This window comes from Lactuca serriola, chromosome 8 (genome assembly GCF_051521515.1).
Source record: "Lactuca serriola cultivar US96UC23 chromosome 8, Lser_US96UC23_V15, whole genome shotgun sequence".
NCBI classification, from domain to species: Eukaryota; Viridiplantae; Streptophyta; class Magnoliopsida; order Asterales; family Asteraceae; genus Lactuca; species Lactuca serriola.
In genome coordinates this window covers 260,488,308-260,502,648 of record NC_136415.1, presented here as the reverse complement: position 1 = coordinate 260,502,648, position 14,341 = coordinate 260,488,308, and positions in this window count along the sequence as shown.

Below are 14,341 nucleotides of genomic sequence, written 5' to 3'. Positions count from 1 at the left end.
ACCCAGTGGGATGAGTTGACTAAGTTGTTGCATGATCTCCACCTTACTTCTTTTCCTGATCGGTTGGGTTGGTCTATTGATGTTTCTGATTCTTTTTCAGTTTTGTCTGCTACATTTCTTATTGATAGTGCTTTGTTGGGGACGGGTGGTATTGAGACTAGATGGAATAATTGGGTGCCTATTAAATTGAATATTTTTATTTGGAGGTTACGGTTGCGGAGTATTCCAACTAGAGAAAGGTTGTTGCATCGTGGAATTACGCTTAACACGATTATGTGCCCTATCTGTTCTATGACTGTTGAGTTTATTGATCACTTATTTGTTGAGTGTATTCAATTGAGGGATATTTGGTCTTGTGTGGCTATTTGGTGGGATGTTCAGATTCTTTCCCAGTTATCAATTGATTATATTCTTTTATGGTCTCAGTCGTTTGGTTTGAGAGGTTGTCGAAGAAAAGCTTTTAAGGCGGTTATTTTTACGACTTTATGGTGCGTTTGGAATTTTCGGAATGCTACTATCTTTGGAACGGTGGTGCCTAGGAAATCTTTTATTTTTGATGATGTGGTTGAAAAATGTTATTTTTGGATTTCAAATAGGTGTACTAAAGCTAAGATAGGTTGGTTTTCTTGGCTCCATAATCCTTCTATTGCATGTAATATGTTGTAATGTTTCTTTTTCTAGCTTCTTGCTAGTTTTTTAACAAAATCTCCGCCGTTCTAAAAAAAATTAATAACATTAGATTAAAAAATAAAATAAAATAAATACATATTATAAGGTGATATAACTTTACATATTTATTTAAATCACCAATTATATTTTATATAACAAAAAAATATATTTTAATTAATAATTATTTAAAATAACTGGTTAATAATTTTGATTTTTTAATATGAAAGTTTAATTAATTTTATAACCATGGTTTTCACGAGTTATAAACTAGTTTTGTATAAAAGCCTACTATGAAATGCAAAACTCTAAAATACGATATCTCCAATCTCCCTCCTCTTAGCATTGGCCTGAAGCTCGACTAATGTCCGGTACGACGAGTTCACCACGAACTCTCGTATATCCCTCCTCAATATGCTCAAATATCGGCTCACACATGCCTGCTCAATGGACACGTGTTCAAGGCAAAACATTGCCCTCTCATGGAACATCCCTGAAATCTCTGTCACTGACTCTGTCTTCTGCCTGAGAGACAGAAACTTCTATGCCAAACGTTCCCTCTGCATTGGGGGAACATACTCGTCCTGTAACATCTGAACAAACCTCTCCCATGTCACTGTAGCATGATCTGTAGTGGTAAAACCAGCTGCCGCAAACTTCCACCAGTCCTTTGCTCCCAAGTGAAGCTGGTTCAGCGCAAACCAAACTCTAAAATGGTCAGGACATGAACACGTGTAAAAACACCCGTCGATATCAGAGATCCTCCTCATCGCAGCGATCAAATCCTGCATCCCATCAAACTTTGGTGGCTTCGTGTTGCTAAATTCCCAGAACAACAATGAATCACATTCCCGAGGCCTAGCAGCGGTGACAGTTGCAGTGGCCGTGGCATCAGCAGCCTCAGTGATAGCAGCATATCGCTTATCAAATGTATGTATCAAGGTGGTCTTGATAGACCCAAACATCTCTAGAATCTCTGCTCGGATAGCTGCAACCACTTCCTCGTGGATCATCCTCCGTATCTCCTCATCGGTATTCCCACTGCCCCCGGGATTGTGGCGAGTTCCCACCATGATGTCTCTGAAATACAACACAAAATTATTAGAGACTCGCTCGAGCGTACTCGCAGTCGATCACTCGTCCCTAATTGTTCCTTAGCATCCTAAGGATTCCTACTTTGACTACTTACTGATCTGGTGCTTCCAGTACTACGGGCCCAATACTACCTTCCACACCCCATCAGTGTTCACCCCAAGTCCTCCTCCTCGGATCCCAATCACAAGTAATCCATGTCTCACAAGCTACTCTCACAGAAAACCTTCTCACTGGCTCGTTCCTGCTAAATATTCATACTCAAAGAAAATCACTGATAGCAGAAATCCATAGGCTAAGGCATCACAAATCAGGCCACCCTAGTCCTAATATATGAATTACCTAGCCTATTCTCTAGCATGAATTATATTTCATAAAATATCTAGTAACACAAAATGAGGGTATTTTGGGAATTCACCGCTCGGCTCTGGCTGATTGTACACACTGCTCCGGCTCATTTTCTCTTAGACTCTATCGCATTTTAGAAATTTTTTTTATCTCTTTTTGAACATCTTTCTCAAATCCTCAGTTTGAGTCCAAACATACCCGAGGGAGCAACTGAATCCCTCAAACCAAGGCTCTGATACCAACTTGTAACAACGTAATTTTCGAAAAAAGTTTCTCATTTTAAAAAGATAAAATAACTCATTTCATAATTCTCAAAAATCACATATGTCTCAAATGTCAACAACTAAAACACAAATCCCAGAATCATAAAAACAATCTCTCGCCAGTGTGTACAATCATGTCGGTGCCTTGCCGCGATCATCAGAACTACTTGAAACACATTACACATAACACGGTAAGCATAAAGCTTAGTGAGTTCCCCAAAATACAACATATCACACATTTGCCACTTGAGGCTATAACTCTGTAGGACCCTTCGGTCAATGTGTCTCAGTAGGGCCCTCCGGTCCCACAACTCAGATAGACCCTCTAGTCCCTCAACTCAACAACTCAATATAATACACAGTAAACATATCGCAAAACAAATAGTAGGATATCTCAATACTAAGCACATGCACATAAGACCTACTGGTCACACATAAGTTACCACTCAAGGTAAGTATAGTGAGAAGACTCACCTTGTAAGCTAGTGAATGGAAATATCATACTCGGGATCTCGAACTCTACCCCACCGGTCTAGCCTCCGCCTAACACATAATAATTATCTCTAACTAATATTGGCCCTCAAGGAGCTAGGCTAACCCTTCTACAACTCACAGAAGGGTAAAAGACCATTTTACCTCTCCATAGGCTTAATAGTCCTCAATTTTGACCAAACCCTAAAAGTCAACAAAAGTCAATAGCAGGGAGTATGCTGCGTACCACCTCCCTACGCTAAGCATACTCCGCTGCTACACAAAATCGGGGGTGCTCGAACCCTACGCTGCGCGTACTGGGGTTACGCCCAGCATACACCCCAGTTTCACACTCCTCACGATTTTGGTCTTAATCAGTTAAGACATTAGCTCATATTTCAGATCTGGTCACTCTAATGTCTCTTAATCCATAAAGTCAGTAACTTTATGACTTTGCATGGTTGAAAAGGTTGTTGGATAAGGTGTCTAAGTCCATAACTATTTTTGGTATGTACTTGACCTGGTTTGACATGGTCCATTTGGGTTGCATGGCATCATGCATTTGGATAGACTAAAATGAGAGAAATAACACTTATGGTTTATTAATATATTATAAGTTCTAATATATTAATAGTATTATTTAATTAGTATTGATCAAGAATTAATTTGGAATTAATTAAGTGATCAAAAGAAGACTAATTAAATATATGTGTTGATTGTGTAAATCACTCATACTTGTATAGTGGGCTAATGCTCCATGGATTATTAAGTTGGGCTAAAACCCATTGGATGCTCCATGGTGTTTATTGAACCCATGGGTCAAGGAAATGAAAGGTCATGACAATTAGGGTTTACATGGTGTAACCCTAATTGTAACACACTATATAAGGATCCTAATGTTCATCTAAGTCAGCACTTAACCAAGAAAGAAGAGGGCTAGCCGATTTTAGAAGTGTTCTACATTTCTTTCAGATTTTAGTCTAAGTGCATTTGGTGTTATGTGAGACATTTGAGGCGTCACACTTGGGGTGCTAGGCTCACAAGGTTTTCAAGGAATCCAAAGTACTATACGGTATTTTCTAGCTAACGTTTATGTTTAAAAAGTTCCCCATGTATGCTACATAGGATTATGAACCTTGGAAAAATCAATTTTGCATGTATCTTACTCAAACATAGATCCAAGGTTTCTAGGGTTGCATGAACACCTTAGGACTGTTAGAATGCTCAAAAACCTCCAAAGGTCACCAACACTCAAAACACACAACCCCTTTCCTTAAGAAGCTCACAACTCATGCATGGCTCACTCCTAACGTCTATGATTGGATTTTTATGACTCTATGTCACAATATACACTGAAAAGGGGTAGATCAAGGTCCTTGGAGCTCATTTGCTCATAAAGTCTCCACCTTTTGGGACAAAAACCCTAAATACACCAAATGAAAGAACCAAAGCAAAGGATAAGAAAGCTTGAAGCTTTATACCTCAATAAGAAGCTTCCGACTATGATTTGATCGGATCTAAAAGCTTGGACTCCAACTACTTCTTCTTTAAGACCTTCTCTTCTCTTCAAAATCACACAAACACTCTCAAGGCTCAAACACACACACACACAAGCTTTAGAACGAGGGTTAGGGCACTCTTAGGGTTTTTTCTCTGGGAATGGTGGCCAGAAATGAGGTCATCATATCCCTTATATAGGGGACTCAACCCAAATTAGGGTTGCACTCTGGGCCTAGTACGCCCAGCGTACTAGGTAGCCTCCGCATCACATGCACGCTGATGAGTACGCTAAGTGTACGCCTAAGGTACGCCTTGCGTACTCATTTTTACTCATTTTATAATAAGGCTAGAATAGACAATAGCTTAATAGATCAACGTTCTCAAAGTATACCTGGAGTTAGGATGTTACATTTACCGCATAGGGCGATCTGTCGTGCAAGTGAAGTATCTTGATAGTAGGGAAGTGACATAGAGGATTTGAGTCGATCATTAAGTAAGATATAGATAGATGTAGAAGGTAGTATTACACCCGTACTACTTAAAGCACATGATTTTTGACCTAGACAAGGAAATTCATGATGATTCTAAGAAACTTCTAGAGTGTGAACCTCTTCATATGTGTATTGATTGTTACGTGTTGTGTTTTAGCATGGTGATGACACGTGGTGGAGCAGGAAGTTTAGGATCTGGTTCCAGTTTGGGCTTTGATACCGAACCAATTGATGAAGGATTGATGTGACACCGATAATGTTCAGGATGATCAAGTAAGGGATCATTAAGATGACGAAGGAGTGCTTTTGGGTCTTTCGAGCTGAGATGTCAGTCGGGCAGTGTGGAGCCCGTACCCTCACGTTCAAGGATTTTCAGGGATGTTGGGCACCAGAGTTCTTTGGTTGAAAGACTCCATTGTCGCCAGGAGATGGATAACAGATATGGAGTGTGCCCAGATGACGAGATTCTACTCTGAGGGATCGAATGTGAGATTCGTTGCAAGATATTTGAGGGAGCCCGTGATTGGTAGGAGGAGGTCGGGTATGCTTTGGGAGCACCGACTACTGATGCCATGACCTTGCCTGATTTTGTAACCAGATTTCAAGCGGATTTTGCAATGGCTGGAGTTTCAGGACCTGCGTCAGACGAATGAGATTGTAGCGGAGATCACCGCTAAGTTTCGGGAGAGAGCTCTATTGGTCCGACAATATGATGTAGACATGGAGATGAGGAATACTCGCTATCATCATATGTTGAGAGTGGATATTAGGGGGTTTGGTAGATTTTCATCTTGCCAAACATAGGAGGATATGATAGCCAAGGCCCAGGAACGTGAAATTTATTTGGAGCACCTAGAGAAGAGGAAGGCGAAGCAAGTACAAACTATCGGGCACTAGGCAAAGAAGCCTAAGGCTTTTGATTCAAGATCTAGGGGCCAGAAGGGTTGGGGCCGATGTGGCAAGTCCAGCAAGATACACGTGGTTCGGGTTGTTATACGTATGACAAGACTGGTCACTTGAGTAGGGATTGCACCACCACCACCCAGGTGTCGCATCTGATTTGCTTCTGTTGCAATCATAGGGAGCACAAGAAGGAAGATCTTTTGAGTTTGAAAGTAGGAGCAGTTGCAACACCTGATTCAGCAACATTGAGGATTACTGACTGCCGCGAAGGCCAGGTGGAGGCTCCAGTCATAAGGACTCGAGCTTTCTAGCTGACAGCCAAGGAGGCTTATGCAACACCAAATGTGGTTACTAATATGTATTTTCTCGCTATCTCATTTATTGTTTTAATATCATGCTTAATGTGTACATGATTTTTTTAGGTATTTTCTTGGTGAACAGTGTTTTTTCCTTGGTTCTTTTTGATTTAGGTGCCACTCGATCGTTTTTATCTCTTCCACTCAACAAGCGATTTGGTGACGCTCATTGAGAACTTGATTATCTGTTAGAGGTTAATATCTTCGAAGATCTTCTAGATAGAGTATTAAGGATTCAGTGGGGTTGTACTCTGGAGCTATTCTGGGAAAGGTATCTAATCGATTTGGTTCCTATTCCTTTTCGCGGGAGCAAGGTCATCATGGAGATGGATTCATTAAGCCCTAATGGGGACATGATTAACTGCTAGCACCAGTTCGTATGGGTGCGAACCCCAAGTGGGGTAGAACTAATTATACTTGGAGAGGCTGTGTAGCACGGACTAACTCTCTATTCAGTTGTGAGAGCTAAGAGGTATCTTCAGCAAGGTTGTTATGGTTTTTTGGCTTATGTGTTGGATACTCGGGAGGAGAGAAAGAAGATGGTTGATGATGTGCCAGTTTTACGGGAGTATCTTAATGTATTTCTGGAGGATTTCCCTAGAGTGCCTCCGGAGAGGCAAGTTAAGTTTTAGATGGAATTGGCTCTAGGTGCGGCTCCGATAGGGCAAGATAACCTATTAGTTAGCACTACCTGAGATGTCAGAGTTGTTAACACGGCTACAAGAGCTCTTATACAAGTAGTTTATCAAGCTGAGTAGTTCACCCTAAGGAGCAGCGATTATGTTTGTGAAGAAGAAGGGTGGTTCTCATAGGATGTGCATCGACTACCGGGAGTTAAACAAGTTAAAAATGAAGAAACATTACCCACTCCCGTGGATTGATGGTTTGTTCGATCTGCTACAGGGTGCATCTTTGTTTTCCAAGATTGATTTGTGTTCAGGATACCATCAGATGAGGGTCCGAGATGAGGATATTCAGAAGACAGCTTTCAGAAGTCGATATGGTCATTATATGTTTTTGGTGATGCCTTTTAGGCTCACCAATGCACCAGTAGTGTTCATGGATCTCATTAACAGTGTTTATACGCCCAAGTTGGATCAGTTGGTGATCGTCTTCATTGATGATATATTGGTCTATTCTAATACCAAGTAGTGCCATTAGGATCACTTGTGAGAGGTTCTGGAGACCTTCAGGAAGAAGAGGCTTTATGCCAAATTCTCCAAATGCGAGTTCTGGTTTTGCGATGTACAGTTCTTGGGGCACCTTGTAAATTAGAAAGGCACTAAGGTCTTCATCTGAGATTCAGAGTTTCCTTAGTCTTGCTGGTTATTACTTGAGATTTTTTGAGAATTTCTCTAGGATCGCAGTTCTGTTGACTAGATTGACGAAGAAGACAGTTACCTATCATTGGGGGCCAGAGCAGCAAGCATCATTTGAGACTATGAGGTAGAGATTGTGCGAGGCTCTGATTCTGACCCTACCCGACGGTGTTGATGACTTTGTAGTTTATTGTGATGCTTCGATCATAGGGTTGGGTGCAGTGCTTATACAACAGGGTCTTATGATCTCTTGTGCATTGAGGCAACTGTAGCCTCATAAGGCGAATTATCCCATGCATGACCTACAGTTGGGGGTTGTGGTTTTCGCACTCAATAATAGTGACATTACCTTTATGGGGTCCATTGGACCGCTTATACGGATCATAAGAGCTTTAGGTACTTGATGGATCAGCTGTATCAGATAATGGGGCAGCATAGGTGGCTTGATGTAGTGAAGGACTATGATTGCGAGATTTTATATCACCCTGGGAAGTCCAATGTGGTGGCCGATGCGCTGAGTTGCAAAGTGACTAGTGCAGCTATTCAAGATCTATGTTTAAGGATGACGGTGGTTACCCCATTACTGGAGCAGATTTGTGATGTTCAGGTCGAGGCTATGAAAGAGGAATACGTCAAGTGTGAGCGCATCGTGGGTCACGTGTCCTTCTTTGATTACGATAGTAGGGGATTGGTGACATTTCATCAGAGGGTTTGGTTTCCATATTGGCCTGTGCCAGATAGATATTGATGGAAGAGGCACATAAGTTGAAATTTTCTATTCATTCGGGTGCGAAGAAGATGTACAGAGACCTCTGACCTGATTATTGGTGGTCATGCATGAAGTGGGACGTAGCTTGTTATGTGGAGAAGTTCTTGACCTATAAGAAAGTCAAATCCATGCATCAGCAACCGCACGGAAAGCTGGATCCATTTGGTATTCCCATTTAGAAATAGGAAGAGATCATGATAGACTTCATCATGAAGTTACCGCAGACAGTGAGAAGGTTGCATTCCATTTGGGTCATTGTGGATAGACTAACAAAGAGTGGGCACTTTCTCTCCAATCAAGAGAGCATCTTTGTGGAGAAACTGGCAGATATTTATATCCAAGAGGTTGTGGCATGTCATAAAGTTCTGGTATCAGTGTTTTTGGATAAGGATGTTCGATTCACTTCTAGGTTCTGGAAGAAATTCCATGAGGATTTGGGTACTCTACTATAGTTTAACATAAATTTCCACCTACAGACAGATGGTCAGAGTGAGCGAACTATCCGGACGCCGGAGGATATACTCTGGGCATGCATGCTAGATTTTGGTGAAATTCTCCTACAATAGTAGTTATAATTCAAGCATCGACCGACCTCCTTTTGAGGTGCTTTATGGAAGGATGTGTCGAACACCGAGTTTTTGGGGCGATATTGGATAGCGAGTCATGGGGAGTATCGAAAATGGTACTCAAGACCACCAAGCTGATTCAACGGGTGTGCGGGAATCTCCAGACAGCGCAGAGCCATGATAAGAGCCATGTAGATAGATGTCATTCGAACCTTGAGTTTCAGGTCGAGGATTTCGTGCTTGCAGTGGTATCGCCATGGAAAGGCGTCATCCGATTCAGAAAGCGTGGAAAGTTGGGCCCCAGGTTCATTAGTCCTTCTAAGATCATCGCCCAAGTGGGAAAGGTTGCATGTTGGTTAGATCTACTAGTTGAGCTTAGACAGATTCATAACACGTTCCATTTCTCTTAGTTGTAGAAGTGCATGGCCGATGATTCTGTAGTAGTTCTGTTGGATGATATTCAGGTGGATGAGCGTCTGAACTATGTGGAGAGACCATTGACGATTCTTGACAGGAAGACCATGACCTTGCGCAACAAGGTAGTGGAGTTTGTGAAGGTGCAATGGCAACAACAAAAGGAGTCCGAATGGACATGGGAACCTAAGGATGAGATGATATAGCATTACCACGAGTTATTTGCAGAAGTGCTCTTCAAGGACGAAGTCTGATTTAACTAGGGAAGAGTTGTAACACCCGTTTCAGGTATAAGTTAATTTCTAATGTTAAACTTTCATCTTGGGCGGACATGACATAATAACACCTTTTTGATTGCGGGATTTCAAATGACCACCATGGTGTGGCCATATGTTGCCACAACATGGCAGCCTTTTTTGGAAAACACCCTAATCCTTCAGATGAGAACTAATCTCTTGATCATTTAGATCTTTCACAGGTATATCAATAAAGAACAAACAATTCAAACAAACACGACAAATAACACAATATAGAATCAATATGAACCTTATGATTCCAATGTAGTCACGCCTCAGCAGAGCTCGATAAAGAACTTCCACTATAGAGGCGAGCTAGGGTTTACAATACTATGATGAGAAAATAATTAAATCGTTACCTACTAAGGATGCATGCATGCACCTTCAATACTAAAACCCTAGAATAAAATAATGCACGGTTGGGCAGGCCCAAACCGGCTACAAAACTGGGCTAAAAGGAAGGAGCCCAAGATGCAACATCATAATCCCAACAATCTCCCCCTTTGCGTCAATTGGGGAGAGACCTTCACTTCGGTTGTGTGACCTTGACTTGCTTCACGACTTTGAACAACCGAGGAATAATGGCAAGAAGCGTCTGCCAAAACTGAATATACCAATGAAGCATATCGGTAAACAACTTCTTGCAGCTTCACTGTTCTAATTACACCTATGGATGATCTCCAAAATATGCTCCAAGCAAGCAGTAGAGAACAGGTGTTTGTCAATAAGAGCGAACATACATTTTTGACCTTCGCCCCTAACGAACATCATAGTATGAAACTTGGTGTTAATCTTGCCCTTGATCATCGTGTTTATATTGCCAGCTCTTCCAATTTCTTTGACAGTAGTACGCTTATGAATGGTAGTTGCAATCTCTTGATCCATTTTTGCTACTTCATGAATGTAGCAAACAAGCATTCGCTTGACATGATCAATGATCGGCTGATACTCCTGAGGAATGCATAGCAGAATCTTGTTGAGGACTATCCAGTCATGTGGGTTTAGATTTGGAAGGTCAGCTAGGGAAATGGTATGGACTGAGCTATCTGAGCCTCGAGTCACTTTGATTTTGACATTGATGAATTTCCCAGCTAAAGAGGGCTTCAATACCCTGATCGTTGTAATTTTCTTCAAGCTCCAGGTCGGGTATTGTGGTTGAGCAAATTCCAGATAAAATTCCAGTAGATCCCGATCAACCTTCGGGTCTGGAGAAGGAACGACAGCAGTAGAGGCGAAGCAGTGAAAGATGAATGCCTTTCGGTTGATCGTCATGTCGAACTGAGCATCCTTTGAATTCTCAAGGCTAAACGATAAAACAGGTTCAACCCAATGAGTACTCGGTTCATCAATGACTTCCCTCTGGAGCGATTCAATAGTCCACTCGGGAAACATTGACTTCTTTTTATCAAGAAGTTCTTTCTCATTCATTTCTTTCTCCAACCGATCCATCTTCTCCCGAAGCTCTTGCTCAGAGGGCATGTATTTTGGATCACGATTGGAAGGAGCTCCTGTAACAATATCATCAATGTCATCCTCTTCATCTTCATCATCTTCGCCAATGATCTTCTTTTTCTTTTGACTTGTACTGGCTGAAGCTTCATTATCCTTCGGTCCAACAGTAGCTTTCGGTTCTGGAGGAGGTGGAGGTTGTGTTTTGTCAAGATTGCCTCCTTAGGATTTCTTTTCCCCCCCTTGTTTCGGAAGAACGAAAGTGTCTGAAAAACCTTCAATGCGACTGAGAATATCCAAGGCTGGACGTAGTTTCTTAGCCAAGTGACGGCGAATGGAGATCGTTAAGATTGAGTCATGAGCGTCCAGAAGATGAAGCAGGATTGAATGTACATCACCAACAGAACTGTGAATGACCTCTCTTTAAGATTTTAGATCATTAAGCTCTTGGGTTGCAGTACGAAGCTTTAGGTTCTGAATTTTGAGCTGAGAGGTTCGCTTGTCCAATTGATCCATAACTTTATTTTCAACAGCTAGCTCTGCCTCAAGAGTAGTTAACCGTTCATCAACTTTGGTATGAAGCTATTCATTTGTAGCTTCAATAGCTTTACGAGCCAGACCAAGTTGTGATAGTTCGGCCTCCAGTGAGCATTTAAGAGAATCAACCGAAGCAGTCACGGTGTTTGCATTTTTCTATGCAGCAGCTTGAAGGGAATCTAGAAAGAGTTGAGCTTCTGAGATTAGTTTTTCGACTTTTGCAGTTGCTTCCTTGCAGTCTTTAGAAGAGGCTTCCACTGCAAGCGAAGCCTTTTGGAATTGAGAAGTGGAGGCATCAATTGCGTTCACTGCATTGGAGATAGAGGTGTCATGCTCCTTAACTGCAGAAGAGAAGAGGGCCTTGAGAGCAGCTTCTGAGTAGTAATTAGCAGAGGAAGAAGAAAGTAACTGATCAAGCTTATCAATCACAACCTTAAGATGTCTCTTGGTGATAGGAGCGTCATCATCGTTGTCGCTCTGAATACGATAAGGATTGAATTAAGTGGAATCAAACTCCAAGTCCTCACCTCCAAGAGCAGTGTCGATTTCGGTGGAACGGGTAGGATATGGTTGTTTAGTAGTGACAGGGGTTTCGGGTGGAGAAGAACGAACCCCGTATTAGATATGTTGGTCTGAACTCCTGTTGTTGTGGTAGTAGTAGCGTCGACAAAAATGGGTGTTGGGATGGGAATCGTGGAAGATGGTTGAGATGTGATAACAGGGAAGGTTGTGGGTAGGGAAATAGGAATAGAAGCAGGTGAAGGAGAAAGCGCTTTAGATCAAACAGGTACCTCTGGATTCGACGAGCGAGGATGGGAATCACCACGAACCGAAACCTCCTCATCAGAGCTTTCGCTCCCAGATGCGGTAGGAGAGGGTCGTTTACGGCCAATAGGGACATAATCAGAATCTGAATCACTCGAGGACTAAAGAATAAGCCGCCGAGCAGGTTTCTTCGCCTTTTTCTGCTTGGGCTGTGAAGGTATTGCCTTCTCAATCTTTCGTTTCTTTGGAGTTTGCCCCTTAGCTCCTTTGATGACCAGTCCTTCATTCTGTTTATCCTGTTTCTTTCCCCTCTTGGATGGTTTATCTGCTTCCTCAATGGAACGAACCATTGCCGGTGTGATTTCCCTTGGGCCCGTAGATGGAAGTTTCTTGTAGTCTTGAATGATTGCACTTTGGTCAGATACACAAGCATACATGGATGCCGGAATCGATCCAACAAACATATACTTGGACGAATCAGTGACCAGAATCTTGGTTGTATGAAACATAGCAATAGAAGAGAGAAGTGAATATGCCATGATTGGGACATGCAGACGATCCAACGCCCATTTTGTGATAATAGACCAGAAATCTTCCACAGGAGACTTCAGAATGTCGTGAAGAAGAGGATAAGCTTTGAACAAGTTGTTGCCATAAAACTGAGCCATAATCCAAATGTAGTCCATTGTATAAACCATAAAGCATGGTCATAAATGACTTGCTTGCACCGTCAGATCCAGCCTTCGCTCAGAAAGACCTTTGAACAACAAGGTGAAGAGGCCGTTCCATTGAGGAAGAAGGCAGGATTTATTAAACTTCGTTACTGTGGTTAGGGTTTCAGTGTACCCCATATTGTAGAGCATGGAGAAGAATTGACCAGTGGTGATGGAATCGGGGTTTACCATGGTTGGTTCATGAGCAAGACCTAGTAGGTTACAGAAGCGATTCTTTGAAACCGAGCTCTTCTCGTTGTGAATGTCAAAGTGTAGTCTCACAGCAACTTTGTCGTAGTATGCAGTGGAGTAGATGTGAGAAAGGAAAGACATGGGAACAACTTCCACCTGGGATAGAGCGACAACGAGTGGAGAGTATTTGAGGCACTCCACAATTTGCAGCATTGGGGTCATAGGCTGAAGGCGTAAGGTCGATAATGAGATTCTGGTTGGGTTTAATTGCTAGAAGGTTAGAGTGAACAGATGTATCTTGAACAGAAGACGATTCCACCATAGATGAAGCTTGAGAAGAAGATGATGAACAGTGAGAGAGATCTCCTTTTTCTTTTAGAGGCTTTGTGAGTGATAAAAGCGTAAAGTGGGGCATGAGAAACCCTTTTTATACATGAGACTAGGAGAGAGAAAGATCCGGCTGAAATCTCGTCCTTTTGTGAAACCGTTCCTGATGCGATGGGGAGTGGACAGTTGGCTACCCCGATGATGACGCAGGAGAGAGAAAAGACGTTTCACTTTTTATGCGCCTTTCCATAGAAAGTACCTTTTTCAAATCGGCGAAACGATTGGATAAATGCTGACTCATCCTTCTTGCTTTATCTGAAACGTCACCCACATAATTTACATGAACCGTCGTCAACCTTATAATATCCACCATAATGTCTATTAGAACCCAAGCTATAAAAGTAGCTCATATATAAATTAGAACCAGACTTTTGGAAAATCAAAGATTTTCGTGCATACAGTGTAAAAGAAAAAAAATCAAACTTTATGGGATATTGTGATGTCAATTAAGACATGAAACAGTAGATCTCGGGCACGAATCTCTTCCTTTCAAGTTAAGAGAGACTTCAAAGTGTTTGTGTGGTTTCTCGATAACGTATGATCAAATACTTTTGAAGAAGCAATGAAAGGCATCTTTTTGATATGAGGCTTGTAAGGGTGGCTTTCGCTTCAATTCAAATTTTGGTACTTGATATAAGACCAAAAGAGAATAAAGTACTTGTGAGACCAATGTGGCCTATTGAACAAGTAGGTTTGATATGTATTTAGTAGCTTGTTGAGACTGAGAAATCTCAAAAAAAAATTATAACTGGATCCTTAGGGAAGAAAAGTCTTGGCGATAGACAATTTCATAAAGATCTCTCAAAATAAAAATAAATTTCATTGGTGATAGCTAGAAGATAGT